The sequence below is a fragment of the Amblyraja radiata genome, chromosome 3 (assembly GCF_010909765.2).
Source record: "Amblyraja radiata isolate CabotCenter1 chromosome 3, sAmbRad1.1.pri, whole genome shotgun sequence".
Lineage (NCBI taxonomy): Eukaryota > Metazoa > Chordata > Chondrichthyes > Rajiformes > Rajidae > Amblyraja > Amblyraja radiata.
In genome coordinates this window covers 58,917,888-58,945,127 of record NC_045958.1, presented here as the reverse complement: position 1 = coordinate 58,945,127, position 27,240 = coordinate 58,917,888, and the positions used below count along the sequence as shown (strand labels likewise).

The 27,240-nt window shown below is 46.6% G+C and overlaps 1 protein-coding gene and 1 long non-coding RNA gene across 2 annotated transcripts in view; one reads left to right on the top strand and one right to left on the bottom strand.

The window, feature by feature from the left end:
* Positions 1 to 3,962: 3,962 nt before the first annotated feature.
* Positions 3,963 to 26,589, bottom strand: LOC116971046. Its single transcript, XR_004411386.1, has 3 exons — positions 26,437 to 26,589; positions 12,470 to 12,477; positions 3,963 to 3,973 (listed from the first exon to the last, which is right to left on the bottom strand). It is a non-coding gene; the product is annotated as an uncharacterized LOC116971046 (long non-coding RNA).
* The window catches only part of dennd4c (DENN domain containing 4C), a 135,272-nt gene continuing 132,727 nt past the window's right edge, over positions 24,696 to 27,240 (top strand). Inside the window, exon 1 of the mRNA XM_033017846.1 lies at positions 24,696 to 24,784. The gene's annotated coding sequence lies outside the window, so the exon portion shown is untranslated. The remainder of the gene's footprint in view (positions 24,785 to 27,240) is intronic.

Below are 27,240 nucleotides of genomic sequence, written 5' to 3'. Positions count from 1 at the left end.
GCTCATCTGTGGAAGACTTTGTGGTTCCCACATAGGCCTCGTTATCCATCTCAGAAAACAAAAAAATGACATGGAAGTAAGTCTTCCTTGATCTCAACAAACTGCTGAAGAAGAAGTTTGGCATATTGAAATTCTTGTTACAATCTTGTTACAATGTAATATGAGGCAAATGAGGGTGCTGGATAGATTTAGGGAACTGATGAAGTCTACTTGAATCTCCACACTGCATTGTCATTTCCCTTAGTCTCACATCCTGTACGGCCACCACCCTTGTGCTTAAATAGTGGACTACATGGATATCAAGGGTTGAGACCAACGAACAGACACAATCTTACTAAACAGGCCCAAAGGGTCATATGGGATGCTGCTGCTTATCATATTTTTTGCTTCTCACTGTTTGATGATGCATTGATAATAAAATTCTCATACTTTAAAATACTTCCGAGTCTCCGAAACTTCATCCAGACCTGCAATATTTTTAGATTTTTTAGCACATCCTCTTTTGATCTCTTTTGCAAAAACAATATACTTTGTGCATGGAGACACAGGAGACAGCAGATGCTGGAAACTGGAGCAACAAACAATCTGCTGGAGGAATTCAGTGGGTCGAGCTGACTCTGTATGTAGAAAGGAATATTTAATGTTTTGGGTTGAAACCTAAAGCCAGAGAATGATGATTGTATGAAGGAGAGGTGGAATGGTGAGACAGAAACAAGAGGAAATTGACAGACTGGTAAAGGATGATGGCATAAGGAGTTGGGTGGTTTAGGGAGTGGGGTAGAGTTGAGAGGCAGAAACAGGTGAACGATGGATGGAGGTCGATAGAAACAAAAAATGGCTGGAGGAAGGTCAGAAGAACTTGTGGTTGAGCATGGAGGGAACAAGCAGGGGGGAGGTGATGACACTGGGGCATTTCCAGTATTTATAGATCTCCATCCCCCATCAAGTAATTCTTATAGACCTCCACTTCTTGCTACAATAAAGATCCAATCAGTTCCCCTCTACCAACATGCTCATCCACCTGGCTGAACCTGAACAACTACTACTCCCCCCCCCCCCCCAATTCTTCATCCATCTCCTCCTTCTGGTTCCATTCACCTTCTGCAAACACATTTCACCCGCAGGCTTTTCCCCAACCCATGTCGATCAACCCCAGTTGGTCAGTTGATCGACCTCACTTCTATACTCTGACTCATCACCATCTGTAATTCGTCCAACAATGGTGGTGTCGTTGGTGAACTTGAGGATAGAGTTCGCACTGTGTCCGGCTACACAGTCAGGAGTATAGAGTGAGGAGAGCAGGGGGCTGAGCACACAGCCTTGAAATGTTCCCGTACCGTATGTTATTGAGGAAGAAGTGTTTTTGCAAATTCTAACGGACTGTGGTCTGTTGATGAGGTCAAAGATCAGTTGCCGAGAGATGCGCAGAGACCCATTTCCGTGGGCTTAGTAACCAGCTTTTTTGGGGGGGTTTTTTTACATCAAAAATAATTATTTTGATTACAAACACGATACAAGCTGTGGTGATACACCCACCTCTATATTACAAAATCACCAAATTATTCAGACACTAAATTCCAAACAACTATGTTACAAATATACTAAATAACTACAATACAACTATGTCCCCCTCTAATACCACCCGGGCACCGACGTAACCCCGGCAAAGCCCTCTTCCGCCTGGTGGCGTGATTCGCGGATGGCCAGCTTGGCCAGGCCTAGAAGCAACCCAACCAGGACATCTTCAACCCTGTCCACTCCCTGGATCCCGCCACCAGTCCTTCGGTCGCTGACAGCAGAGCCACTTCTCCCCCTGCGGAACCTAGGCGGAGTGGCGATGCTCCTTGCCCTCCGGACCCTGGCAACAAGGGACGCTCTACTGCTCCCTCTACCCTCAACATGAACGACGCTGCTCTTGGTCTTGGTGTCCTTCTCCTGGTTGTCCAAAAAGGACCTGAGCTGACGCCAGTCGTTCCCCTACACCCCCTGCACCTCCTTGCCCCTCCCCCTCTTTTTGAGGATGATATTCAGTGAGCTGGTGAGCCCGTGAAAGTTTGGCCACAGGAGGGAGGCCAGTCTGGGCAATGTTGGGCTCCTTCGCGGATTTCCTCCACTGAAATGAGTGGAGTGGCGTCGGGAGGGATTTGCCTGCAGTCGTTGTTGGTGGAAGGGGACTCCTCATTGTCCGAGAAGTCCCCTTCCACCCGCTCACTGCAGATGGAGTCACCATCCCCATCCCCGGACACACCCTTAGTGCTCGATACTCTTGCCCCACCCTGTGCGGCAGTTGTCTCTGCCCCACCCACTGGTCTCCAGCTCGGTACCAACCCTGGGGCCAGTGGCAGAGGGGCTTTCCCCAAATGTACCCGGGGAGTCAAGACCATCGGCAGTGGGGGCATCTATCCCTCCACCAGTTGGGCCCAGAGTGAACTCTAGTGCACCAGACTCAAAGAGTCCCTCTGGAGCCAGGTCTTGAGGGAGAAAAGACCTTGAGGGGAACCCCTCCCTGGTAGTCTTTACCTCCAGAGGCCCGCTCTGCTCCTCGTCCTGGGTGAGTTGCTCCTGGGCTTCCTAGGGTGCCTGATGAGAGACTCCCTCCCCAACAGGAATCTCCCCCTGCTCCATATCACACGACTGGTACACATCGCCACCCTCCCCAGAATCCCCTCCAGAACATTTGACCGGAGCACGAACCAGAGGGCTGGAGTTTACCTCCGCCTCCATCCCCCCTGGAAGATTCACGTTTGTCCCCCTTCCGCTCCTCCCCAGAGAGATTCCTCCTTCTCTTTTTTGATGAAGAGGAGCTCATAGACTTTGGGGTCGCCTGAGCAACCTTCGTCTGTGGCACCGCCTCCTCCCGCCAGATCCCCTCCGTCCTCGGTTGGAATATTGTGCTTGCGGACTCCTGTAGGGGTTTTGCGTTTCCCTTTACTCCACAAAAAGGATTCCCCTAGGTTCTAGACCTCGGAATTATGGTGGGATATGATAAAAAGGTTGAATTGACCAGAGTGTGCCGATGAGAGAAAACAGAAACCAAGATGGACTCAAAGCAAGTCTAAAATTTACAGGCTTTATTAAACAATGAGAAATCGAATCTCACCAACACTACACAATTGTGGCTAAATTTATGCTTTAAACTAAGACTATGGACAAAAGACTATCGGGCACGTCGTAAAACTTACTTTACACAATTTTACTTGCAAGTACACTCCCCCTTTCCCTTTCTTCTCTCGACTATCCTATTTCGGGAACTTCACCAGGTCACCGGGATACTTACAGCTAGGTCGATCGGTTGGGCTCACGAGCCGTCCAGCAGAGCAGGAAGAGCAGGAAGAGAGAGAGAGTTCTGACTTAACTTCGACTTTTATACCTGAGCTTCCTTTGAAACCCCCAGGTGGTCCTCTGGATAAAAGGGGTTCTTTTGATGTTTCCCAGTTTCGATCTGGCATGAACAATAGGCTTCCGATGATAAGGGGTTTGCTGATGTCATGATCCCTCAGCCTGATCGTTATCATCCCCGATGGTGATTGTGCTTGTGCTGGCCTGTTTACCACCGTCTGCTGAGGCTTGGTTCCTCCCTTTGTGTATCCAAGAGAATCTCGTTATCTCCGTCTCAGCCTTTCCTGTTCACACCGTTGTGTGATGTCCAAGTCCACAGGCCAGACGGGTTTGATTCTTGATGTGGATTGGGGGGGTTTTTTCCGTTGCAGCCAGCAAATTTGTCTTTTAAGATATCCATGTGCTTATTCAATTTCTTCCATAATTTTGGAGGATTTGCCCAAATAACTTACATGCCCCTACGACACGTCCAGGCTCGCACGGACCGTGTCGATTGACAAAGTTAGTGGGCAATCCTCCAGCCTCAAGAGCTGTAAACACTCCTGGTGAGAAGGTGAAATTATGTACCCCGAAAGCCCCCTTAATCGCTAAACTAGGCCCTCGAAGCACATTAACTTACACTATACACATTTTACTTTACATCAATCCCACAAACCATACAGTACCCTCACGACCATTCCCTGAAAATGCAGGGATTACAACTTATGTACAAAAGCTATTGCACTAGAGTACAGACATTTTACAGTGATGGGGTGTCGTTATGGTGACGTCGGGCGGCTCGATTTACCAGCTGTTGTAATTTGGCCATCCTCCTCCGCATTTTAAATTTGCAATTAATGCATAGCAAATACACCACAATTATCATCTGGCAGATGATCAGAACATGGGACACGATGCGGACCCATGCTGGTACAGGTGCACAACCTTTTATCCGAAGATCCAAATAACGAAAACCTCCGAATAGCGGCCATTTTTTCGGTCCTTGAAGAAAGGTCCTTGAAAACGTTCACCGAGGGCGGCCCACAGAGGTGACAGCGGAACCTCCGGTCGGTCCTTGAAGAAAGGGGAACTAAATCCCCATTCATAAAAGAGAAGATGAGGGTATATTGCGCGGGAGGGTTAATAATTGACAATATGCTGCTGCCTGCCCGCTGAGTTAAAAAGTTCCCACGGTAGACTCACGATACACAGTGTTTCGTGAGTCTTGCGTGGGAACTTTTTAACTCAGCGGGCAGGCAGCAGCAGATTGTCGCTCGCTTCAGTTTCACCCCACCTACACCCCTCTGCTTCCCGGCCATGTGTGTGACCCCTTCCCTCCCCTCTCCAGCTCCCCGCCCATTGCACCGGCGCGGGGGCTTTGCACTGTCTTCACGTCGGTGATTGCAGCAGGTCAGTGACAGTCACCGGAGACGTCAGGACCAACGGGACACCGACCCCCAGGCCCACTGCAAGCACGGAGATCCCAGAGACCCACAGCCAACAGCAGCCCAGCCCAGCTCCAACTACAGAGGAACCTGGGTTGCGGATGACGATGCGCAGCTCGGGGCGTCGTAGGGGCCCATCGGGGAGCGGGTTCCTGTTGGTCTTGACGTCTCCGGCCACCTGCCATCCTCCGGGAACTGTGCCGCCCTTGCAGGAGAGTGGGGTTGTTTGCTGTTGCAGAGGGAGGGGGCAAGGGCGGTACAGTTCCCAGTCTCAGCTCCAGTCCAGGGGGGTGGCCGGAGACGTCAGGACCAATGGGACACCGACCCCCAGGCCCACTGCAAGCACGGAGATCCCAGAGACCCACAGCCAGCAGCAACTCCAGCCCAGCCCCGCTCCAACTCCAGAGGAACACGTAGGGGCAGAAGCTGATGGTGTGCAAGGTACGTCTTGTTCTTGGGGTGGCGGATGAGGGGGCGCAGCTCGGGCTGTGGGCAAACTGCCACTTGTCGCCGTAGCGGCCCATCGGGGAGCGGATTCCTCTGGAGGGGGAGGGGGGTATTGTGCTGTTTGATCGCCCCCTGCTATCCCAGGGACAGGGAGACACAGCGGCTTTTTAGACTGGTGGGCAATCACTTCCAAAGTTCTGCCCACACAGTCAGTACACCTCACCTGCACTGCATTTCATACAAACATTTATTCTGCAAGAAAAAACTACATTGAAGACTCAAACTCGCGACCGAGTTTACCGCCGCGATCAAGGCGCAAACTCGCGACCTTGCGGATATGAGCCGAGCACTCTACCACTGAGCCAGCCATTAAAATCTACGCTAAAAAAATTCCATTCCGAAGACCGACAAATTCTGAATTACGAAAAGTGTCTGGTCCCAAGGCTTTCGGATAAAAGGTTGTGCACCTGTACTATGATCCAGGACTCCAGGTCCCACCAACTTGGAGACTTGATCTCTTCGATCTCCCTGGCGATATCCAGAGTCTTTTGTTCCAGGGAGAAGAAGTGTTTGTGCGACAACTCGACCGCCACCAGCAACTCTTTTAATTTTTCGTTCACTGGGGGAATATCATACCCAAAATGGGCAACATAATTAAATAAGTCAGTTACATTTTCTCGTACCGAGAGGTGAACCGAAGAAGGTTCCGGGATGGGTAATATTCGCTGCTGTGCCACATGGACTTCTGCCCTGGGTTTAAAGCAGAAGCTGCTGTGCGGTATCGGGCACCACAGCTGTGATCCGTGCTGATACCGCTGGGCACTTGTGGTGACACAGTACGTCCCACTGCCTATATACGCCACCTGTGGAGGGACATGGTCTGCCGCCATCGCCTCCATGGTGCAGTTTATAGGCTGTGCCCCAACAGTCCTGAACCCACACTGAGGCCTAGCCTCAGCGCCCATGTGCTGGGGACACAGGATTACCTGTGCTCCCCGGCTCCGACAACCCAAAAGGTCAATGCCTGTCACAGCTTGCTCCCTCACTATGACATAGGGCGGGACCTTCCCGTAGCGAATATGCACCCCCCCACGAACAACTCCCACGTTCTCCACTCGGTACAGAAGAGCTGGTCGTGCCGAGGTTCCCATCACCGGGATTCGTACGACCACTCCCATTATGGTGTGATTGGATTTTCCGCAATCCACCGGTACCGGGTAGGCCTCGGAGGCCACACGAAGCTGACAAGGACTCAAAGTGCTGTTATAAGGGTGTAGCGCTGCTAGGTGCTGGTTGCTTATCCAGGAGGGGACCCGACCTTGCCTCAGGTCTTCCAGGTTGCTCCTCCCCTCCCCCAACAACCACGCACCATACAGCCCACACACCTCATTCTGTGCAGCCTGATCGGACGCATTCCGGTCCTCTTTAATCAAAGCGTTTATCGTTTTTGCATGTGTCTCCAATTGTACTATGATTTCTTTTAGATGTAGAGTCATTGCCACCTCTTCGTGCAGTCCCGATCCTACCACCGCATTTTCCTCCCCCAGAACCTTTCTTAACTGGCCCTTTAACTGATTGATCTGCAAGGCCAGTTCTACGTTGTCCATGCTATTAATAATAGACGTCCCCGTGTTAAATGCTGTAAACCCGTCATTAACCACCCCTCGTCTTTGCCTACCGGACCCCAAAGTGAAATCCCCTCCCCCGCGGTACATCTCTTCTATGTCTATGTCCCCAAAATCCAGGTTGTGGAATTTCTGGAACATGACTTTTAATTCCGTCTCGCGGGGGCACCATGCGGGTAACCACACTTCAGTCAAATCCGATGGACTCCTCCGTGACCCCGCGACGCGCCACGCTCATCCGGAGGCACATCATTGCCATCATCCATACGGCAGGGCTACTTATCTGGAAAACAAAGCAAAACACCTCCTTGCCTCCACAGAGCTATCCGCCTAAAATGGCATTTGGGATTTTGATTTTGATTTTGTCTGTTGTGGTCTACTTTTCCACAGCACATCCCTTTGATCCCGTACTGTCTGTCCCTGTACTCCCCTGTAGCTATACAAAACCCTATATCTAATTACCAAACACTACAACTACTTACACACAAACCAATGCTATATACAACGCCACCCGTCTCCGGGTGGCCAACTCATAACTGGTCCCCGTCACGCTGGGGCCACCCCTCTGGTGGGCCCTCCCGTGCAGGCCAGAACTCCTCCTGTCGAGGGGCCTGACTGCCCCTCACCTCCCTTTGCACTACGGGGTTTTGAGTTACCCCTACGTTCCCTGTGGAGACTGGGCTCCCTCCAGCCATACTCCGTAGTGCCCTGTTTCGGCCACTCTCCTTCCCGGCCCTCCTGTGGCCGGCCCTAGCCCTAGGTTTAATTAGGGATGGGGACCACCTTACTGGGGGTTTAGGGACCCTGTCACTCCTACGTCTGACCGGGGGTTCCCACACCAGAGGTGATACCTCCATCTCCTCTGCTTCTGCTAGTTCTGCCTCTCTTAGGCAGTCTACGGTACGTGCCTGCGGAGGGCTGGAGTCAGCCTCCTTCTCCGCTGCTTCCAGTCCTTGCCCTGGAACACAGCCGGCTACTTCAGACTGACTACCTGTGGACTCGCCTGGCTTCCCTATGGTTTCCACATCAACCCGGGTCTGTTCTTGATCTTTACCCCCATACGGTCCCTCTATCATCTCCTGCCTGCAAATGGCTGCTGAGGCAGCCTTTAAAATGGGGTCTTGTGCCTGGACCGTGGACTCCTTTTCTCGAGGCTGCTCCCTGGCTGCAGCTACCTGTCCTTCCTCATGGGGATCCCATGCTTTCCCACTCCTGGCTCCTTCCCTGGCCAAGCCATCCGCCCTCTGATTTCCCTTTCCTCGTGGACTATAGGGCACCCTACTAGATAGAGGGGATGTACGGGGGTTTTCCGTGTGGACAATGCTACTGGAAGCACCAATGTCCAGCAGACAACTCCCGACCACATCCTGGACCTCCATCTTGACCCAGGGTCTCCCACATGGGCCATACTCTAACGGGCATAGGAATGTGGGCTGCTTCGCTGGCAGTCATAAAGGTGCCGGGGGTGCGGATACGGGCGCGCCCTGGCCTGTTGCCATGGCTACCTGTCCGGACCCTCCCGCCTTTGACTGCAAATAGGTAATTAGATCTCTTACATCTATTGTTACCTCCGGGGCTGGGTTGGCCGTTACCGGGGTCCTATCCCCCACTGCTCTACTTGGGTTTCTGCACTCCCTCTTGTAGTGCCCGGGCTTCCCACACCCATAGCACACCAGCCTCATCTCGGAAGAGGTCTGGCTGCCTTCCTGTTTCCACTGCCTCCTTTTGGGGGGTGCCGGTACTATTTCGTGCACCTTGCCCTTAAAGGGCTTCTCCTCACTTCTCTCTCCATTGCGGTATGCAAGGGTGAGCTTCCTGATCACCTCCGCCTCGTTAAGGTTTGGGTCAGCTGGGTCGAACCAGTGCTCGGCCCTTGCCCTAACTCGCGGGAGGCAATTCGCCACCAGAGTCTTCAGCCAGTGAGCTGTTCTCCCATCTAAATTCTGCCTATCTAAAGGCATCCCACACGCTCCCTCATACACTGCCCACAGCCTGTCTGCGAACATGTCCGGGGACTCAGCTACCTGCTGCTCCGTCTCCCCCACCCTGGTGAAAGGACTACCCTGATTCAACCCCATGGCCTCCAGAACCGCTGTCTGTGCCGCTACCCATGTTTCAGGTCTTCCCCCTTCCCTGGAGGTCACTGCCTTGCATAGGTATGAATCTAGGGTCATCAGTAGCAGCTTTACCCGTTCTACCTCATCGCAATCGTTTATGTCGGCTGCCTGCTGCACCTCCATAAAATGCAATGACGGGTCTCCTGCCCTGGTTAACCTGGGAACCTGAGCCACCATCCCCCTCAGCACATGTGCCCCATGGGGAATGATGATATCACTCTCTATGGGCCCCCTATCTGCCTGCCCTACCGGGGGACCATATTTCCTTTGCCGTGCCGGGCACATCTGCCCTACTCTGGGCTGTTGCCCCTTTACCCCTGGCTCTCCCACCATGATCGGTAACCCCACCACCTCGTGATGTGCTACACATGGCGCGGAAGCCGCTAACTGAGGGTGCTCTCCCGCCCCTCCTTGGGCCTGTCCCTCCCCAGACAACCCGAACCCCACCTGCCGACCCGGACCTATCCCCGGCGCCTCAGGAGGCGGTCTATTCCCCTTTGCCCCTGGGGAATCATCTGCTGAGGGAAGCCCGCTGCCCCCAGGGGACCCCCCTGGTCCTACCAGGTGAACCCGTCCCCTAGTCTTGGACAGAGTCTCCTCCAGCTGCGCTATCCTCGCCTGGCAAGGCCCGTGATCGCTATTGCCTAGCTCGCTACGGGCCACCCTGTATGCTGCTTGTATATCCTGGAACTTTCCCTCCAGCTCCCTGCACTTCTGTGTACTCTGAGCCAGGAGTTCCTGGGCGTTCCATTCCCTCTCCTTTGCCTCTACCACCTGGCATTGGAGGAATTCCTGGGCATTTCTGTGGGACTCCCTCGCCTGCAAGATACACTGCCTGGCTTTACTGCATTCCTCAGATAGCCCTTCCCCTTCTCTAGCGCTTTCTTCAGCGCTGGCCCTAGCTTCTCTCAGTTGCTCTTCCAGTCTATCTATCTGTCTCTGCATATTGGCCACCTGCTGTGATAAGCACGCTAGCCAAACTGCCTTTTCCTGCCCTTTACTATACGCTTTGCTTTCCGTCCATTGAGCTGCTGCTTCTGCGGGCTGCTCAGCTCTCAACAGTGCTATCACCCATTGTTTGGTGAGATTGATCTTTTTAAACAGATAAGAGGAGATTCTCTCCTCCATCTTGCTACGTTCTCTCACCCCCTCTGACAAATCACATATCCCAAACCACCGAGGTCCTGCCATGGTCGCCATTCTGTAGGGGTTTTGCGTTTCCCTTTACTCCACAAAAAGGATTCCCCTAGGTTCTAGACCTCGGAATTATGGTGGGATATGATAAAAAGGTTGAATTGACCAGAGTGTGCCGATGAGAGAAAACAGAAACCAAGATGGACTCAAAGCAAGTCTAAAATTTACAGGCTTTATTAAACAATGAGAAATCGAATCTCACCAACACTACACAATTGTGGCTAAACTTATGCTTTAAACTAAGACTATGGACAAAAGACTATCGGGCACGTCGTAAAACTTACTTTACACAATTTTACTTGCAAGTACACTCCCCCTTTCCCTTTCTTCTCTCGACTATCCTATTTCGGGAACTTCACCAGGTCACCGGGATACTTACAGCTAGGTCGATCGGTTGGGCTCACGAGCCGTCCAGCAGAGCAGGAAGAGCAGGAAGAGAGAGAGAGTTCTGGCTTAACTTCGACTTTTATACCTGAGCTTCCTTTGAAACCCCCAGGTGGTCCTCTGGATAAAAGGGGTTCTTTTGATGTTTCCCAGTTTCGATCTGGCATGAACAATAGGCTTCCGATGATAAGGGGTTTGCTGATGTCATGATCCCTCAGCCTGATCGTTATCATCCCCGATGGTGATTGTGCTTGTGCTGGCCTGTTTACCACCGTCTGCTGAGGCTTGGTTCCTCCCTTTGTGTATCCAAGAGAATCTCGTTATCTCCGTCTCAGCCTTTCCTGTTCACACCGTTGTGTGATGTCCAAGTCCACAGGCCAGACGGGTTTGATTCTTGATGTGGATTGGGGGGGTTTTTTCCGTTGCAGCCAGCAAATTTGTCTTTTAAGATATCCATGTGCTTATTCAATTTCTTCCATAATTTTGGAGGATTTGCCCAAATAACTTACACTCCCTACTGACGGGATGGGTGGAACGTTCTTGTCTCCGGGGGTTTAGTTCCCCGTGTTTCATCTTCTTTGCCACCTTGCCCCACTTCTTTTGACCCACCCCACCCCCACCCGTGCTCTGCACACCCCCAGGTTCCCCTGACACAACTACAGGAGGGGTTGGAGCCGGGAGGGGGGCGGGTTAGTGGCACCGGAGGCAGAGGCCTCCGCCCAGGATTTGGGGCATTTCTTCCAAATATGACCCATTTCCTTACAGGCATGGCACTTTGGGCGCTCCAATGTCCAGAAGATGGTGAAATCTCACCCATCATCAGCTTCAGGTTCCAAGGCCGCAGAAGGAGGTTAAGACAGTTCATGTGCAGAAAACTTTCCACACCGCACGAAAGCCAGACCGGCCCGATGCAGTAAGGGGGGGGGGGTTTGTTCTGGACGGAGGTGTAAAAGTCCAGAAAGATTTTCTCCCCCTTTTGATGCGCCACAGTTTCCTGGCAGGTTGCCAGCCGCAGTAGTGGGAGCTACGCAGTTTGCTTATAAAACTGCTCGCAGCCCCAAAACACGCAGAAACTTTAAAACAAGTCTCTGCAATGTTGCAGAAATACACAAGGATGTTTAAATGTACCACTGTGCCACCTCCGAATTCCAAAAAAAGATGATTAACTCACTCGTTTTTGTGTTTGGACAGCTCCGCACCACTCCTTGCGTAACCAGCTTGGAGGGGATGATGGCATTGACCACCGAACTGTAGTCTATAAACAATAGCCTGACGTATATGTTTTTATTGTCCAACTGGTCCAGAGCAGAGCCAGTGAGATTGCATCCTCTGTTGACCTGTTGTGGCGATTATGTGCAAATTTCATACAGGAGGATGTGCAAACACCATACAGATAGCACCCGAGGTCAGGATTGGATCCGGGTCTCTAGTGCTATGAAGCTGCAACTGCTACCAGCTACGTCACTGTGCCATCCAAATGTTGTGGCACAATTTCCACAGTAGTTCCACTCCATTGCCATGTGAAGTGGACCATCAACATTTAAACAACAGTATCAGGTCTATCAGCACACCAACACCTCTACTTCCATAGAAGGCTTAGGAAATACAGCTTGTCCCCAACCACTCACCAACATCTACAAATGTGCCATACAAAGCATTTTATGGGGATACTAGACCAACTGGGACCCATTGGGTCCCTATCACATGGGAGTCCTGGTCCCCCAACGCAATATTACACCACTCACCCATAGCCCCCATGGGAGGCAAGAAGAGATTTAGAGATATTGGGCAAGTGGGAACCGCTGGGCCCTGTCCCCCAACGTGGTGGGGAGGGGGGGGGGGGGGGGGGGGGGGGCGTGGCATCTGCGCTCACCCTGGACACAGGTGCCCCCCGGGGTCAATCATAGAATCACTTCAACTATTTAATGTTTACATTTACCATTCACCCTTCAACACATTCCCAGACAAGGGGTAATACGTCTAATTTTACTTTGCCGATTCCCATTAACATCTACACCTGGTCAAGCGAGAGCTGCCAATTGTCACATCCAAAACACCCTTTCGTTACCTTGTTCAATTCCAATCAAAATTAAGAAAGGAGTGATATTAATTTTTCATCCAGTTTCATTATTTTAAAACTGAAAACACAATAGTTGTTAATTTGAATAGATAATTGGAATTGAAGTTGTCAACTCCAGATGTATTATGGATATTTCCCCACAGCACTTGCTGATTTATAACCCCACCACCACCGATAGTGCCATCCTTGCACTGTACTGCCTCCCGAGTCCAATTGGAATAGAAACATCGAAAATAGGTGCAGGAGTAGGCCATTCGGCCCTTCGAGCCTGCACCGCCATTCGATATGATCATGGTTGAGGGGGCATGGGATGTGATGTGAATAATCCGGGAGGGTTGTTGGCTGCCTTTTTGAACTGAGGGTGCCGCTTCTTCTCCGTGATGCCTGTAGGCCTGGGGCCACAAATAGCGCAGAGAAGAAGCAGCAACTCAGCTCAACTGCCGCCGGGCCAACCGACCGGCCTGGACCCCACCGCCGCCCCGAGGCCCACCGTCGATATGCTTCACTGCCGCCTCGGCCTCACCGCTGCGGTCTCAATGTCTCCTTCACCGCGCGGTCTTGATGCCTTCTTGATGGCTACATAAAACCCCAGCCGGGGCATCGTGCGTAGAAGTCCAGATCGGAAAAAGTGGAATGTTAATTTAAACGCGGCCCTCCGCCTGACTCGAAGCTCGTGGAATATTCTGTGTGTGAAACGGGCGCTGTGTCACCCGAGCCATCGTGTCCGCCCACCTCATTGTGACGTCATCAGTCGAAGCTTAAAAGGCAGTTCTTTTAAAAAAACTTTAATCACCAACAAGTCGGGAAATATCGCATCAAATCTTAAGTGAAGCTGATCACTGCTTTTTTTTTCTTTTTTTAAATTTAATCAAAAAATGTATTCAATAATTAAAAATAATATTTACATTACAATAAAACAAGCCAGAACCCACCACCATAATACAATACAAACATGTATCCATAATAAACTACTATACAACTATGATACAATCCTTATTGAGGATACATTCAACACCCTGCGGAGCCCAGCAGTCCCGGAACTCCCTCAGGGTGCCCGCAGACAGGGCGTATTCCATTTCTAATCCCACCCGGGCACGGACGTAACCCCGGAAAAGGGGCAGGCAGCTGGCCCGGGTAGAGCCCTCCACCGTCTGGCGCCGTGACTCGCGGATGGCCAGCTTGGCCAGGCCCAGGAGCAACCCAACCAACTGATCACTGCTTAGAGGGGGAAAATGTGAGTCGGAATATGTTAAAGTTTTATCATTACCGAGTAGCGCTTTGGTGAAAATATAAAGAGACACACATATACACATATACACACATACACACACACATACAAGATGAGAGTTTTAAAGTAAAAGAGATATCATAGCCTGGTTTCGGAACAGTTCCATCCAAGACCGCAATACATTGCAGAGAATTGTGGGCATAACCCAGACCCTCACACATACAATCTCCCCTCTATTGACTCCATTTATACCTCACGCTGCCTCGGCAAGGCCACCAGCATGATCAAGGACGAATCACACCCTGGCCACTCTCTCTTCTCCCCTCTCCCATCAAGGAAAAGTTATTCTCTTTATTGTGTATCCAAACACTGTAGATGGATTGATTGTTATCATGTATTGTTTTCCGCTGATTGGTTAGCATGCAACAAAAGCTTTCTATTATATCTCGGTAATAAACTAAACTAAAAAATCTACGATATTGGGAATTGGCAAAAAACATTTTTTTATTCCAACAATATTCAATGGAAAATTAATTCACAAGATTACCTATAGGAGATAAATAGACTTTGATAATTCTGTCATTTAAGTTGGTCTTGCTGTAACTGATATCATAACAGAAAATATTATTCAGTTTGCTATTGGGCAGTTCCTTGCTGTACCATTAGTACACAAGGTACAACCCAATGCTAACAGTTACTGTTTATTTTCTGCCATAATGTTAAAGTAATCATTGACAGATATCTTTCAACTAAGGCTGCGATCGGAACACAATAATTTTTTTCTGTATATGTTATCACCTTATCTCTGTTGCTGTCCTTGAGGTGGTGCTTCATGTTGGCACATTGAAATGCACACAGTAAGCGGCCATTCTTCAAGCATAAAACTGAAAACTGGCAGACATTTTTGGGTCAGTGTCAAAGCTTCTTTCATCTATGAGTCACAAATGCAGAGATCACTGACTGGCAGTTATGAATGGAAAAGTTAAAAAAAAATAAACGTATATTTTAAACTGAAATTGAAATCTAAATTTTACTCACTAAAGATCACTACAAAGGCCTTTGGCAGCAGTATTACTTTTAACTTGTTTGAGATCAGCTAAAACAGCAAAAGTTGGAAATTAATGCTGGGACTTTCCAGGTCTAAATGGCTTAACAATAGATATTTCTTATATGTGCAAACATGAACTTCTTTGGTTTTGAGAATTTGAACATGAATTTAAGAACATAAGGAATAAAAACTGGAATACACTACATAGCCCATCTATATTCACCAGCATTTGTTATCATGACTGATCCTATGCCTAAAATGCATTTTAATGCACAATATTAATATTCCTTAATTGGCTTTATATCCAAAGATCTATTGCTCTTAGCTTTAGAATGTACTGAACAACAGAGCCTCTACAGCCCTTTGAGATAGAGAATTCCTCTGATTAAGAACATTTCTATTTCACTAAGACCAAAATAGTTAATACCTTACGCTGAAACTATGCTCCCTTGTTTTAGACTTCTCAGTCTGAAGAAATTGCTTTTAATTCTCCAACTTGTCAACAGAATGTTGTATGTTTCATTGAAATCATTCCCAATTCTTTTGAACTCGTGAATATAGGTTAATGAACACAACTTCTCTACTTTGGATAACCTCCTACAAGGTATATAATTCCCTCAGTAAGCACATATTTCTCCAGATGTAGTCTGACCAGAACCCTGTACAAATAGAGCTGGATTCTGCACTCCTGCGCCCAATCAGTGATGGCCAACATCAATTGCTTTCCGATAAATTTGCTGTACCTGCATTGCAACTTTTGCCTTCCCTAAACCAACACACTAATGGCCCTTTGAACACTTATATTTACTATGTTCTCACTATTTATTAAGAAATTTGTACTTTCATTCTTTTTGTCAATATGCCCCATCTCGCCTTTCTTGCTACTCATTTAACCCATCTTTTATTTCTGACTCTTTATATCTTCATCAGAACTTACTTGCTCATTGTGTTTTGGTTTTTAAGCACCTTTTGGATCCTTTAGTTTAAAAAAAGTAAATTTAATGGATGTTGTTGCGAATAAGCCATTTTCTAAACTCACAATTTTTTAACAGAGCATCTTCTATCTACAAATTGTTATTTTATGGAGGAAGGGTAAAGTTGGATTTGTTCATCTTGTGGACATCCATTGGTATCGACAATTTTGTTATTTTAGATTTGCATGGAGAGTCACTGAAGGAGCAAAAGAAAGAGATATTGAATATATTCCTCCAAATGTTCGAGAAATTTAATAGAGACTGAACATATTATGTAACTGGTACTGGAAACTCATTGCAACCCAAAATGGCAGGTTTATTACAGAGTCTTGATAAATTAATGCAGACACCACTACTTAAGGTTGACTAAATAGGCCAGGAGAATTTCAAGATGTTTTGTGGTGATTAAGAACCCATCTAAAAATATCAGTAAAATATTATATCAACAAAGTAATCGCAGTGTTGTGGGTTAATTGAGTGGAATACGTTTTGCCAATACTTTCTTCTCCTTTGTTTAAACCACACTTGAAGACATTTTCTCTTATTTGGAGTAGATGTCCACATGCATTAGCTTTCCTTTGTTAACTTGCTTGCATTGACATTATTAGGATCATGCAGCAATAAAACAGGTCACCACGCCTATGCCAATCATCAAGTAGCCATTTACACTCATAAAATTTATAAGCGCTTGGTTCATACCCTTCAAAACCAAAACAATTCAAGAAATTGTCTAGATATTCCATAAATATTGAGAGTACCACTTCCACCATCCCCTCAGGAACTTTGCTCCAGATTCTACCCACTTCCTGGATGAAATAATTCCTCCTCGGATTTCCTCTGGACCTCTTACCCCTTACCTTCACCCTATAACCTCCAACTTCTGACAGTTTCTGGCGAAACGTGTATTACTATCCAACGTTTCTATGTCCCCTCATTATTTTGTTCTACCGCAAGTGTCAAGAGTGTTTTATTGTCATATGTCCCAAAAGGGAACAATGAAATTCTTATTTGCAACAGCACAACAGATATGTAAACCTAGTACTGTAAAACCCACAATAAACAACAACAAAAAGTCCAGTATGTACAAAAAACAGACAAATAACCAAACAATAATAGTGCAAAGTCAAAAAATAATGTTCCTAAGTCCATATAGTTCAGAGCCTATTTGGAGGTTGTGGTGTTTAGTATCCTGATGGTTGTAGCAAAGGAGCCGCTTCTGAACCTGGACATTAGTTTTCAGGCTCCTATACTTCTTCCCAATGGTAGGAGATAAATGAGAACATGGCCAGGGTAGTGTGGGTGTCTGATGATGCTGGCTGCTTTTTTGAGGCAGCGACTCTTGTAGATCCCTTCGATGGTGGGGAGGTCAGAACCCATGCTGCACTGGGTAGCATTGTTACAAAACCTGCCATCAATGGCGCTACAAATCTGCCACTGCCAGTGTGTGCAATTCCGGAGGCTTTGGGGGGGGGGGGGGGGGGTGGGATTAAAATGCACGTTTGTATTGGTTGTCGGAGAGGGATTTCCTCGGGCTGCTAGCTGAAGAAGAAAAATCGTTCGCGCTTCCGTTTGGGGTTTTAAAAAAAATTGCTGTACCATTGCATCGCTGTATTAAACTTAAACGTGACTAAGAAAGCGTTCACCGCCTTTAACATCACGGATCGCAATATCAGGACAAAACAAAAGGTATGTCGTTTATTTAAGATATTATTTTGCTTTTTGGTGTGACTTTATTTTAATCTTACGATGCGAAAATGTTATTTAGGCCCCATATGAATCGGCCATGTCTTGCCTGCCGATATGGGCTTAAAGTTATGGCAACTGCAACATTCCAATCGATCACATTCCAGAAACATCCACTCTCTATTTGTTTTAGCGTTTAACGTTATCATTTGTGGAATGTGGTTAGGGCTCTTAAAAATAGCGGAGTCAGGCGATATGGGGAGAAGGCAGGAACGGGGTACTGATTGTGGATGATCAGCCATGATCACATTGAATGGCGGTGCTGGCTCGAAGGGCCAAATGGCCTACTCCTGCACCTATTGTCTATTTCTACCTTTTTTTCTAAAACTGCAAATAATAACTTGTTTCTGTTAGATTAGATTAGATTATTTAATGACCACACAGTCAAGCTGGTGGAATTTAGGTTCAGTACAGGATGTTACGAGGTAGGCTGATTCCCGTCAAACATAACATAAAACACAACATCATACAATATACAGTACATGCATGGGGAGGATATGTGCTGTTATCATAGTGTGTTCAGAATTCGGATTGCGTGTGGGTAAGAACTGTTTTTAAATCGAGATGTGTTGGCGGGCAGTGAGCTGTAGCGCCTTCCTGATGGCAGCAGGTGGAAGATGTGGTGAGCTGGGTGGGAGGGATCAGAGATGATTTTCTTCACCCTTGACACGGACCGTTTGTGATGGAGTGATTCTATTGATGGAAGGGGAGTGCTGATGATTTTGGATGCTTTGTTAACTATGCGCTGTAATTTATTACGGGAGTGAGTGTCTAAACTGCTGAACCAGACTGTAATTGATGAAGTGAGCATGCTTTGGATGATGGCTGTTCAGTGCTGTTCAGTGTTTTTTTCCCTTTACATTTTAAACAGAAATCTTCAAAGAAGAAATGCAAAGTTGTCAATCCAAATGCCCAGCAAAAAAGACTGATTTAGACAGCATTCGCAAGAGATTATCCGAATTTGGACTACTCCAAATGTGATGATCTAAAGGACATTCTTAATGGGAAAGTAGTGGGCAGAAAGGCATGTCATGCGTTGTTTGAAGAGCAAAAACTTGTAGTCTACAAGGTCAAAATTGAAAAGATGAAGAAAAACAAGGTGTACAGAGTTGCTTATTGGTTACAATCTGAGGAGTATGATGATGCTACTGATTATGATATCAATCAAAGATCAAAGACATCAATCAAATACTTTATTGTCATTGAAAAATACACCAACAAATGCAAGTCTGAACGAAATTTTGTTGCATCTGGCTCACCGTGCAACATAAAATAACAAAAGGATATAAAGATAAAATAGATAAAAAGATAAAATAGACAATAGTGCCGGTACATTATATGGAATTCAAGAGTCTGATGGCTCAAGAACTGGACCAAGGGTTGAGATTTTTGATTGGAGAAAGGCTAACTTTGAGGAGATGCGAATGGATTTAAAAGGAGTGAATTGGGACATTTTGTTTTATGGGAAGGATGTAGTAGAGAAATGGAGGACATTTAAAGGTGACATTTTAAGAGTACTGAATCTTTATGTCCCTGTTCGGTTGAAAGGAAAGAGTAAATATTGGAAAGAGCCATGGGTTTCAAGGGAATTTGGACACTTGGTTCGGAAAAAGAGAGAGATCTACAATAATTATAGGCAGCATGGAGTAAATGAGGTGCTTGAGGAGTATAAAGAATGTAAAAATAAGAAAGAAATTAGACTGGATAGACTCGGCTTGTACTTGAGGGGGGATATTATAGAAACTTACAAAATTCTCAGGGGGTTGGACAGGCTAGATGCAGGAAGATTGTTCCCGATGTTGTGGAAGTCCAGGACAAGGGGTCACAGTTTAAGGATAAAGGGGAAATCCTTTAGGACCGAGATGAGAAAAACATTTTTCACACAGAGAGTGGTGAATCTGTGGAACTCTCTGCCACAGAAGGTAGTTGAGGCCAGTTCATTGGCTATATTTAAGAGGGAGTTAGATGTGGCCCTTGTGGGGGTATGAATAGAAGGCAGGCAAAGGATACTGAGTTGGATGATCAGCCATGATCATATTGAATGGCGGTGCAGGCTCGAAGGGCCGAATGGCCTACTCCTGCACCTATTTTCTATGTTTCTAAATTAGAAAAGCTAAAAGAAGATATGAGGTTGCTTTGGCAAGTAAGGTGAAAGTAAATCCAAAGGGTTACTACAGTTATATTAATAGGAAAAGGATAACGAGGGATAAAATTGGTCCATTAGAGAGTCAGAGTGGACAGCTATATGCAGAGTCAAATGAGATGGGGGAGATATTGAACAAGTAGGGTAGCTATGGAAACTATGAGGATCAAAGAAGAGGAAGTAATGACATTTTTGAAAAATATAAAAGTGGATAAGTCTCCAGGTCCTGACAGGATATTCCCTAGGACATTGAGGGAAGTTCGTGTAGAAATAGCAGGGGCTATTACAGAAATATTTCAAATGTCATTAGAAACGGGTATGGTGCCGGAGGATTGGCGTACTGCGCATGTTGTTCCATTGTTTAAAAAGGGTTCTACGAGTAAACCTAGCAATTATAGACCTGTTAGTTTGACGTCAGTGGTGGGCAAATTAATGGAAAGGATACTTAGAGATAATATATATAAGCATCTGGATAAACAGGGTCTGATTAGGAACAGTCAACATGGATTTGTGCCTGGAAGGTCATGTTTGACTAATCTTGAATTTTTTGAAGAGGTTACTAGGGAAATTGATGAGGGTAAAGCAGTAGATGTTGTCTATATGGACTTGAGTAAGGCCTTTGACAAGGTTCCACATGGAAGGTTGGTTAAGAAGGTTCAATTGTTGGGTATTAATAGTGGAGTAGCAAGATGGATTCAACAGTGGCTGAACGGGAGATTCCAGAAAGTAATGGTGGATAACTGTTTGTCAGGTTGGAGGCTGGTGATTAGTGGGGTGCCTCAGGGATCTGTGTTGGGTCCACTGTTGTTTGTCATATACATCAATGATCTGGATGATGGTGTGGTAAATTGGATTAGTAAGTATGCAGACGATACTAAGATAGGTGGTATTGTGGATAATGAAGCAGATTTTCAAAGACTACAGAGAGATTTAGGTCATTTGGAAGAGTGGGCTGAAAGATGGCAGATGGAGTTTAATGCTGATAAGTGTGAGGTGCTACATCTTGGCAGTACAAATCAAAATAGGACGTACATGGTAAATGGTAGCGAATTGAGGAATGCAGTTGAACAGAGGGATCTAGGAATAACTGTGCATAGTTCCCTGAAGGTGGAATCTCATGTACATAGGATGGTAAAGAAAGCTTTTGGTGTGCTGGCCTTTATAAATCAGAACATTGAGTATAGAAGTTGGGATGTAATGTTTAAATTGTACAAGGCATTGGTGAGGCCAATTCTGGAGTATGGTGTGCAATTTTGATCGCCAAATTATAGGAAAGATGTCATAGAAACATAGAAAATAGGTGCAGGAGTAGGCCATTCAGCCCTTCGAGCCTGCACCGCCATTCAATATGATCATGGCTGATCATCCAACTCAGTATCCTGTACCTGCCTTCTCTCCACACCCCCTGATCCCTTTAGCCAAAAGGGCCACATCTAACTCCCTCTTAAATATAGCCAATGAACTGGCCTCAAAATGTCAACAAAATAGAGAGAGTACAGAGGAGATTTACTAGAATGTTGCCTGGGTTTCAGCACCTAAGTTACAGAGAAAGGTTGAACAAGATAGGTCTTTATTCTTTGGAGCGCAGAAGGTTAAGGGGGGACTTGATAGAGGTCTTTAAAATTATGAGAGGGATAGACAGAGTTGACGTGGATAAGCTTTTTCCATTGAGAGTAGGGAAGATTCAAACAAGAGGACATGATTTGAGAATTAAGGGACAGAAGTTTAGGGGTAACATGAGGGGGAACTTCTTTACTCAGAGAGTGGTAGCTGTGTGGAATGAGCTTCCAGTGGAAGTGGTGGAGGCAGGTTCAATTTTATCATTTAAAAATAAATTTGATAGGTATATGGACGGGAAAGGAATGGAGGGTTATGGTCTGGGTGCAGGTAGATGGGACTAGGTGAGAGTAAGTGTTTGGCACGGACTAGAATGGCCGAGATGGCCTGTTTTCGTGCTGTAATTGTTATATGGTTATATGGCTCGGGGGAAGAAGCTGTTGCAAAACCTGCCCGTTCTGCTCCTTATACTGCGATACCTTTTGCCCGAGGGCAGCAGAGTGAACAGTCCATGATGGAGATGTGTGGGGTCTTCTATAATGTTGTTGGCCTTGGACAAGCAACGTTTGCACGCAATGTCCCGGAGTGAAGGAAGAGAAGTCCCGATGATTTTTTCAGCCGATCTCACCACTCTCTACACGGACTTCCAGTCGGAGGCTTTGCAGTCCCCAAACCATACAGAGATGCAGCTGGTCAAAATGCTCTCTATGGTGCCCCTGTAGAAAGGGACGGGGGAGAACGGGATGGGGGAGGTGAGTTCTTCTCATCCGGCGCAGAAAGTGCAAACGCTGCTGCGCTCTCTTAACTAGTGATGCGATGTTTTGTGACCAGGTCAGACTGTTCCTGATCTGCACCCCCAGGAACTTAGCGCTACTGACCAACTCCACATCGATGTCATTAATGTGCCGGTTTCTCCTGGTCAACGATGATCTCCTTTGTTTTATCAACATTCAGGATCAGATTGTTCGTGTTGCACCAGTCCACCAGTTGTTTCACCTCCTCCCTGTAAGCCAGTTCATTGTCGTCCAAACTGGAACGGGTCCTGGGTAAGACCCACCACTGTTGTGTCATCTGCGTACTTCATGATGTGGTTTGTACTAAACCTGGCACAACAGTCATGGGTCATCACGGTAAACAGCAGTGGACTCAGGACACAGGCTTGAGGGGAGCCGGTGCTCAGAGAGATGATGTTGGAGGTGTTGTTTCCTACCCGCACTGACTGGGGTCTGTCAGTGAGGAAGTCCAGTAGCCAGTTACACAAGGGGGTGCTGAGGCCCAATTAACCCAATTTGTTTACCAAGTGCTGAGGGATGATTGTATTGAATGCTGAACTAAAGTCCACGAACAGCATTCGCACATGTATGTTCTTCTCCTCTAGATGTGCTCGGCTGAGGATACAGAGGATATGGTGTCCTCTGTGGAGCGGTTTGGCCTGTAAGCAAACTGGAACGGGTCAAGTGTGGAGGGGAGTCTGGAGGTAATATGGTCCCTGACCAGACTCTCGAAGCACTTCATCATTATGGAAGTGAGTGCTACAGGGCGGTAATGGTTGAGACATGTTATTGCGGACATGTTTTTTTGGCACTGGTATGATGGTGGCAGTCTTGAAACACGATGGGACAACAGCCTGGTTCAGCGAGGTGTTGAAGATGTCAGTAAGGACATGTGCCAGCTGATCAGCACATTCCCTGAGCACCCGGCCTGGTATGTTATCAGGGCCTGCCGCCTTCCGTGTGTTCACTCCTTTTAGGGTCCTCCGGACATTCACTGTATCAAGACTGAGTGCCTGTTCACCATAGTGAGGAATACCTTTCCTCGCAGGTGTGTTGTTGAATGCCTCGAACCGTCCAAAATATTTATTGAGTTCATTGAGGAAGTTTATGTTGTCTTCACAGGGTGGTGGAGCAGTCTTATAGTCTGTGATGGTTTGGATTCCCTGCCACATGCAACTGATCTTCTCCATAAAGGCTATTAAGGTCTATTGCTAGAAATTGTAATTTATTTACCTATCTGTTACGGACTTACAGCATATAATACAATAATATTAAAGTTCTGATCTTGAGAATATCATATTTTTGAATTTTCAAGGCAGTCTGGGTGTTTATACTATTTCTGTCACAACGGTCAATTTTGTAATTAGCTACAATTAGGTAACTAACTAATTATATGCTTGAATTTCAGGTCATCCAAGTAAGATGTTTCATATTTGTTTCAGAATGCATCAATCTATAATCTGAAATGTTCATTCAGTTCTCTTAATTTTTAAGAAAGTTATGGGCTTTTGACTGTCCTCGATCACAGCTTTTGTGTTAAGTCAATGGAAATGGAAAAGCAACAGGTAATGAGATGCTAATTTCTGAGTATGAAAATGACCATAACTTTTTTGATACTGAAGATATGAAAGTGAATTAGGTATCAAATTAAAGTTCTTTTTATGCTTTATCTGATGGGATAAATTACAGGCTTGATTTTTTAAATCTCAAAATTTTGTAACATTCCAACACTGGGTTCACCACTTTTTGCATTCTTCTTAATTCCTGGATGTTCGAGTTGTCAAACCAGGCCGTGATGCAACCAGTCAATATGCCCTCCATGTACACCTGTAGAAGTTCAAGAGAGGATCTGATGATATACATAATCTTCTTTATCTTCTGAGGAAGTAGAGGCGTTGAGGAACAGAAATTTCCTCATGTCACCATATAAATTCTAGTGCCACATTACCATCTTTCCATTCATTCTGTCAAATGGCGAGTATTCCATCACTCTCCTAACTTGTGCCGGTTGAAAGGCACTTTTAAATTGATGCAAAAACAAAAGCCGGTGAAAGGTATTCAGCTGGCTCGGCAGCATATGTGAAAGGAAATGGAATCTGATATTTCAGGCTGAGTCCCTTAATCAAGACTGGAAAAAGTAGAGGGGAAATAGCCAGCACAGCATAAAGAAGTGGGTGAGAGAGGTGGGACAAGAGCTAGCAGACTGAAGGAGGGTCTCGACCCGAAACGTCACCCATTCCTTCTCTCCAGAGATGCTGCCTGTCCCGCTGAGTTACTCCAGCTTTTTGTGTCCAAGCGATAGGAAACATCGACTATTTATTTCCCTCCGCAGATGCTGCTTGACCCGCTGACCTCGTCCAACAGCAACTCCTGCAGTATATTGTGTCTACTTATTACTTTCAATGTCATGCTGACCTTATTCGAACGCAGCTGATCATGTCACAAGGTTTGTGGTATCCGAATATCGGGACTTTGATGAACTTGTTGCTGTTTCCCTGTGACTTCAGGCAGATCCAAGAGTGACTGAGTGCAGTGAGCAACCCGGGTGCCAATCAGATCAGCGCCGAGGCGGGGCCGGGTGCCAATCAGATCAGCGCCGAGGCGGGGCGGGGCGGGGCCGGGTGAAAAGTCACAAACAAACATGGCGGCCGTGGCGGCGCTGGCGCTCACCGGAGTGTCGTATTCATGATCGAGACGGGCCGCGTCAGGTGAGTCAGGCTGAGGGGAGGAAAAAAAAAGATAGTACGGGATTGAAAGGCTCTCATTGCGCTTTAGAGCATCGGTTTGTTGGGAATGCGGCTTCGCCACCTGTGGCGCTTTTTCCGTGCCGCGCCGGTGAGAGGCAGCGGCTGCAGGTGAGAGGGGGAAGCGCTTCATCGACAGCCGACTGGAACCCATTACAACATCGAGTCAGCGGGCGGGCCTCTCCTTTGAAGCTGCTCCACCGTTCAACAGCAGGGGTGTGGGTTACTTGCCAAGAAACGAGGGCCCCGACCGGACGCTCTTGTTCACTCGGCCACCCTGCACCCCACTTCCTTGTCCCTTCACCAATCCCACAATAACTTAGTTTCTTTCCACCCACCCACTGCACCTTAGAATTCTACTTACCAACTCCTGTTCTTTGCACCCATATGTTCATCTCTCCGTTGCCCCACTCGTGTTCTACTCCTTTCTCTAACTTCCTTTCCTACATCCCAATTCTCTGTTTTCCCACCTGATATTCTGCCCCTTTTCCTTGCCCCCATCGCACCACACCGAGTTTTCTGCCTCTTTACCCCTCTGGCCTTCCTCCGCTTGCGGCTTTCTTTCTCACGTCTCACGGGATACCGTGCTTCCCTTTCACTTACTGCTCTTTATACACCTCTTTTCCACACATCCTGACTCGCTCTCTCCTTACTTGTGTCACTGGACTTTCCCGTCTAATTATTTTGGTTTGCCTTTTGAAAGCTTTGCAGTGCTTGAGATGTAAGCCACAATAAGTTAATTAACCTGTCATTGTCTCTGAGCTGGAGCCATTATTTGCACATTAGGTTTATTTTGTTACTTTAAATATGTTTAGGTCTTCCTGGAATAATGGAGAGAATGTACATCCATTTGCTATTCCAAACTTTTTTTGGTGATTTTAGAAAATAATTCTGAAAAAAATCCTCGTGAATTCAGGCAGCATTTGGAGAATAGTACAGTTAATGTTTTGAGCTGACAACTTGGTATGTTCTCGTTATCTTCCTTTCACCTGAGAGTGGAGGTGGAAGTCTTTAAATAAAGTTAATTTAGAAAGACTTTTGTGGAAGGAGTGTGTTTAGGAATCTGTTGAATTGATTTCAGTTATATAATTGTTCCCAAGAGAAACGTACAAAAAAAAAAAATTTAAATTAAAGGGCTAGAGGAACCAGTGGGTCAAGCAACATCTGGGGAGGGAATAGACAGACCTGAAAAGGGGTCCTGACGTAAAACGTTACATATCCATTCCCTCCCCAGATGCTGCCTGACCTGCTGAGTTCCTTCAGCACTTTGCGTTTTGCTCAAGATTCCAGCATCTGCAGTTCCTTGTCTCTAACAAACCTGATTTATATTAACAGAATCATAGAAAAATTACAGGTTGAGTAAGTAATTCAAGCCATATTCCTGTGCTGCACAGTTGAATGCTTGGGGAAAATATTGATGTTTGCTTTTAAACCAGTGCATTAATGAATGGGTCCAGCAATTGGTACTATAATAGACACAGTGCCCTCCATAATGTTTGGGACAAAGACCCATTTAAAAAGGCATTTATTTATTGTACTCTGTACTCCACAATTTGAGATTTGTAATAGAGGAAATTACATGCGGTTCAAGTGCACATTGTCAGTTTTTAATAAACATGTAGAAACTACAGCAGTGTTTGTACTTAGTGCCCCCATTTCAGGGCACCATAATGTTTGGGACACAACAATGTCATGTGAATGAAAGTAGTCATGTTTAGTATTTTGTTGCATATCCTTTGCATGCAATGACTGCTTGAAGTCTGCGATTCATGGACGTCGCCATTTACTGGGTGTCTTATCTGGTGATGCTCTGCCAGGCCTGTATTATTACAGCCATCTTTAGCTTATACTTATTTTGGGGGCTAGTCCCCTTCAGTTTTCTCTTCAGCATATTAAAGGCATGCTCAATTGGGTTCAGATCGACCACTCTCAAGTATGACCCACTGACAAAAAAGAAATCAGTACAATCAGTCCACTCTCAGACATCTGTTATCAAGTGGTATCAAGAGGAACTCCAAAAATCTATTCACAGTTGCCCTGTTTGGTTCTCCAGGACCACTCAGCACAACCTTGGTCAAAAGAGTGATAGAAGGAACTGAAGTGCAAAGGTGTGTAAGTAGTCACTGCCCCCAATATCAAGGACATGTCTGACCACATATGACAATTCTGGTCAAAGTCACACCACATAGTATATTTAGCCTCTGACCTGCATCAGCTTCAGGGCAAACAAAATGTATAGCAAGGAACTGCGGATGCTGGTTTAAACCGAAGGTGGACATAAAAAGCTGGAGTAACGCAGAGTTACTCCAGCTTTTTGTGTCTATCTTCAGCTTCAGGGCAATGCCTTAGGATCAGTTATCTTTAACTGGTTCAAAGACCTTCCTGCCCTCAAAAAGTCAGAAGCGAGGACCTTCACTTCT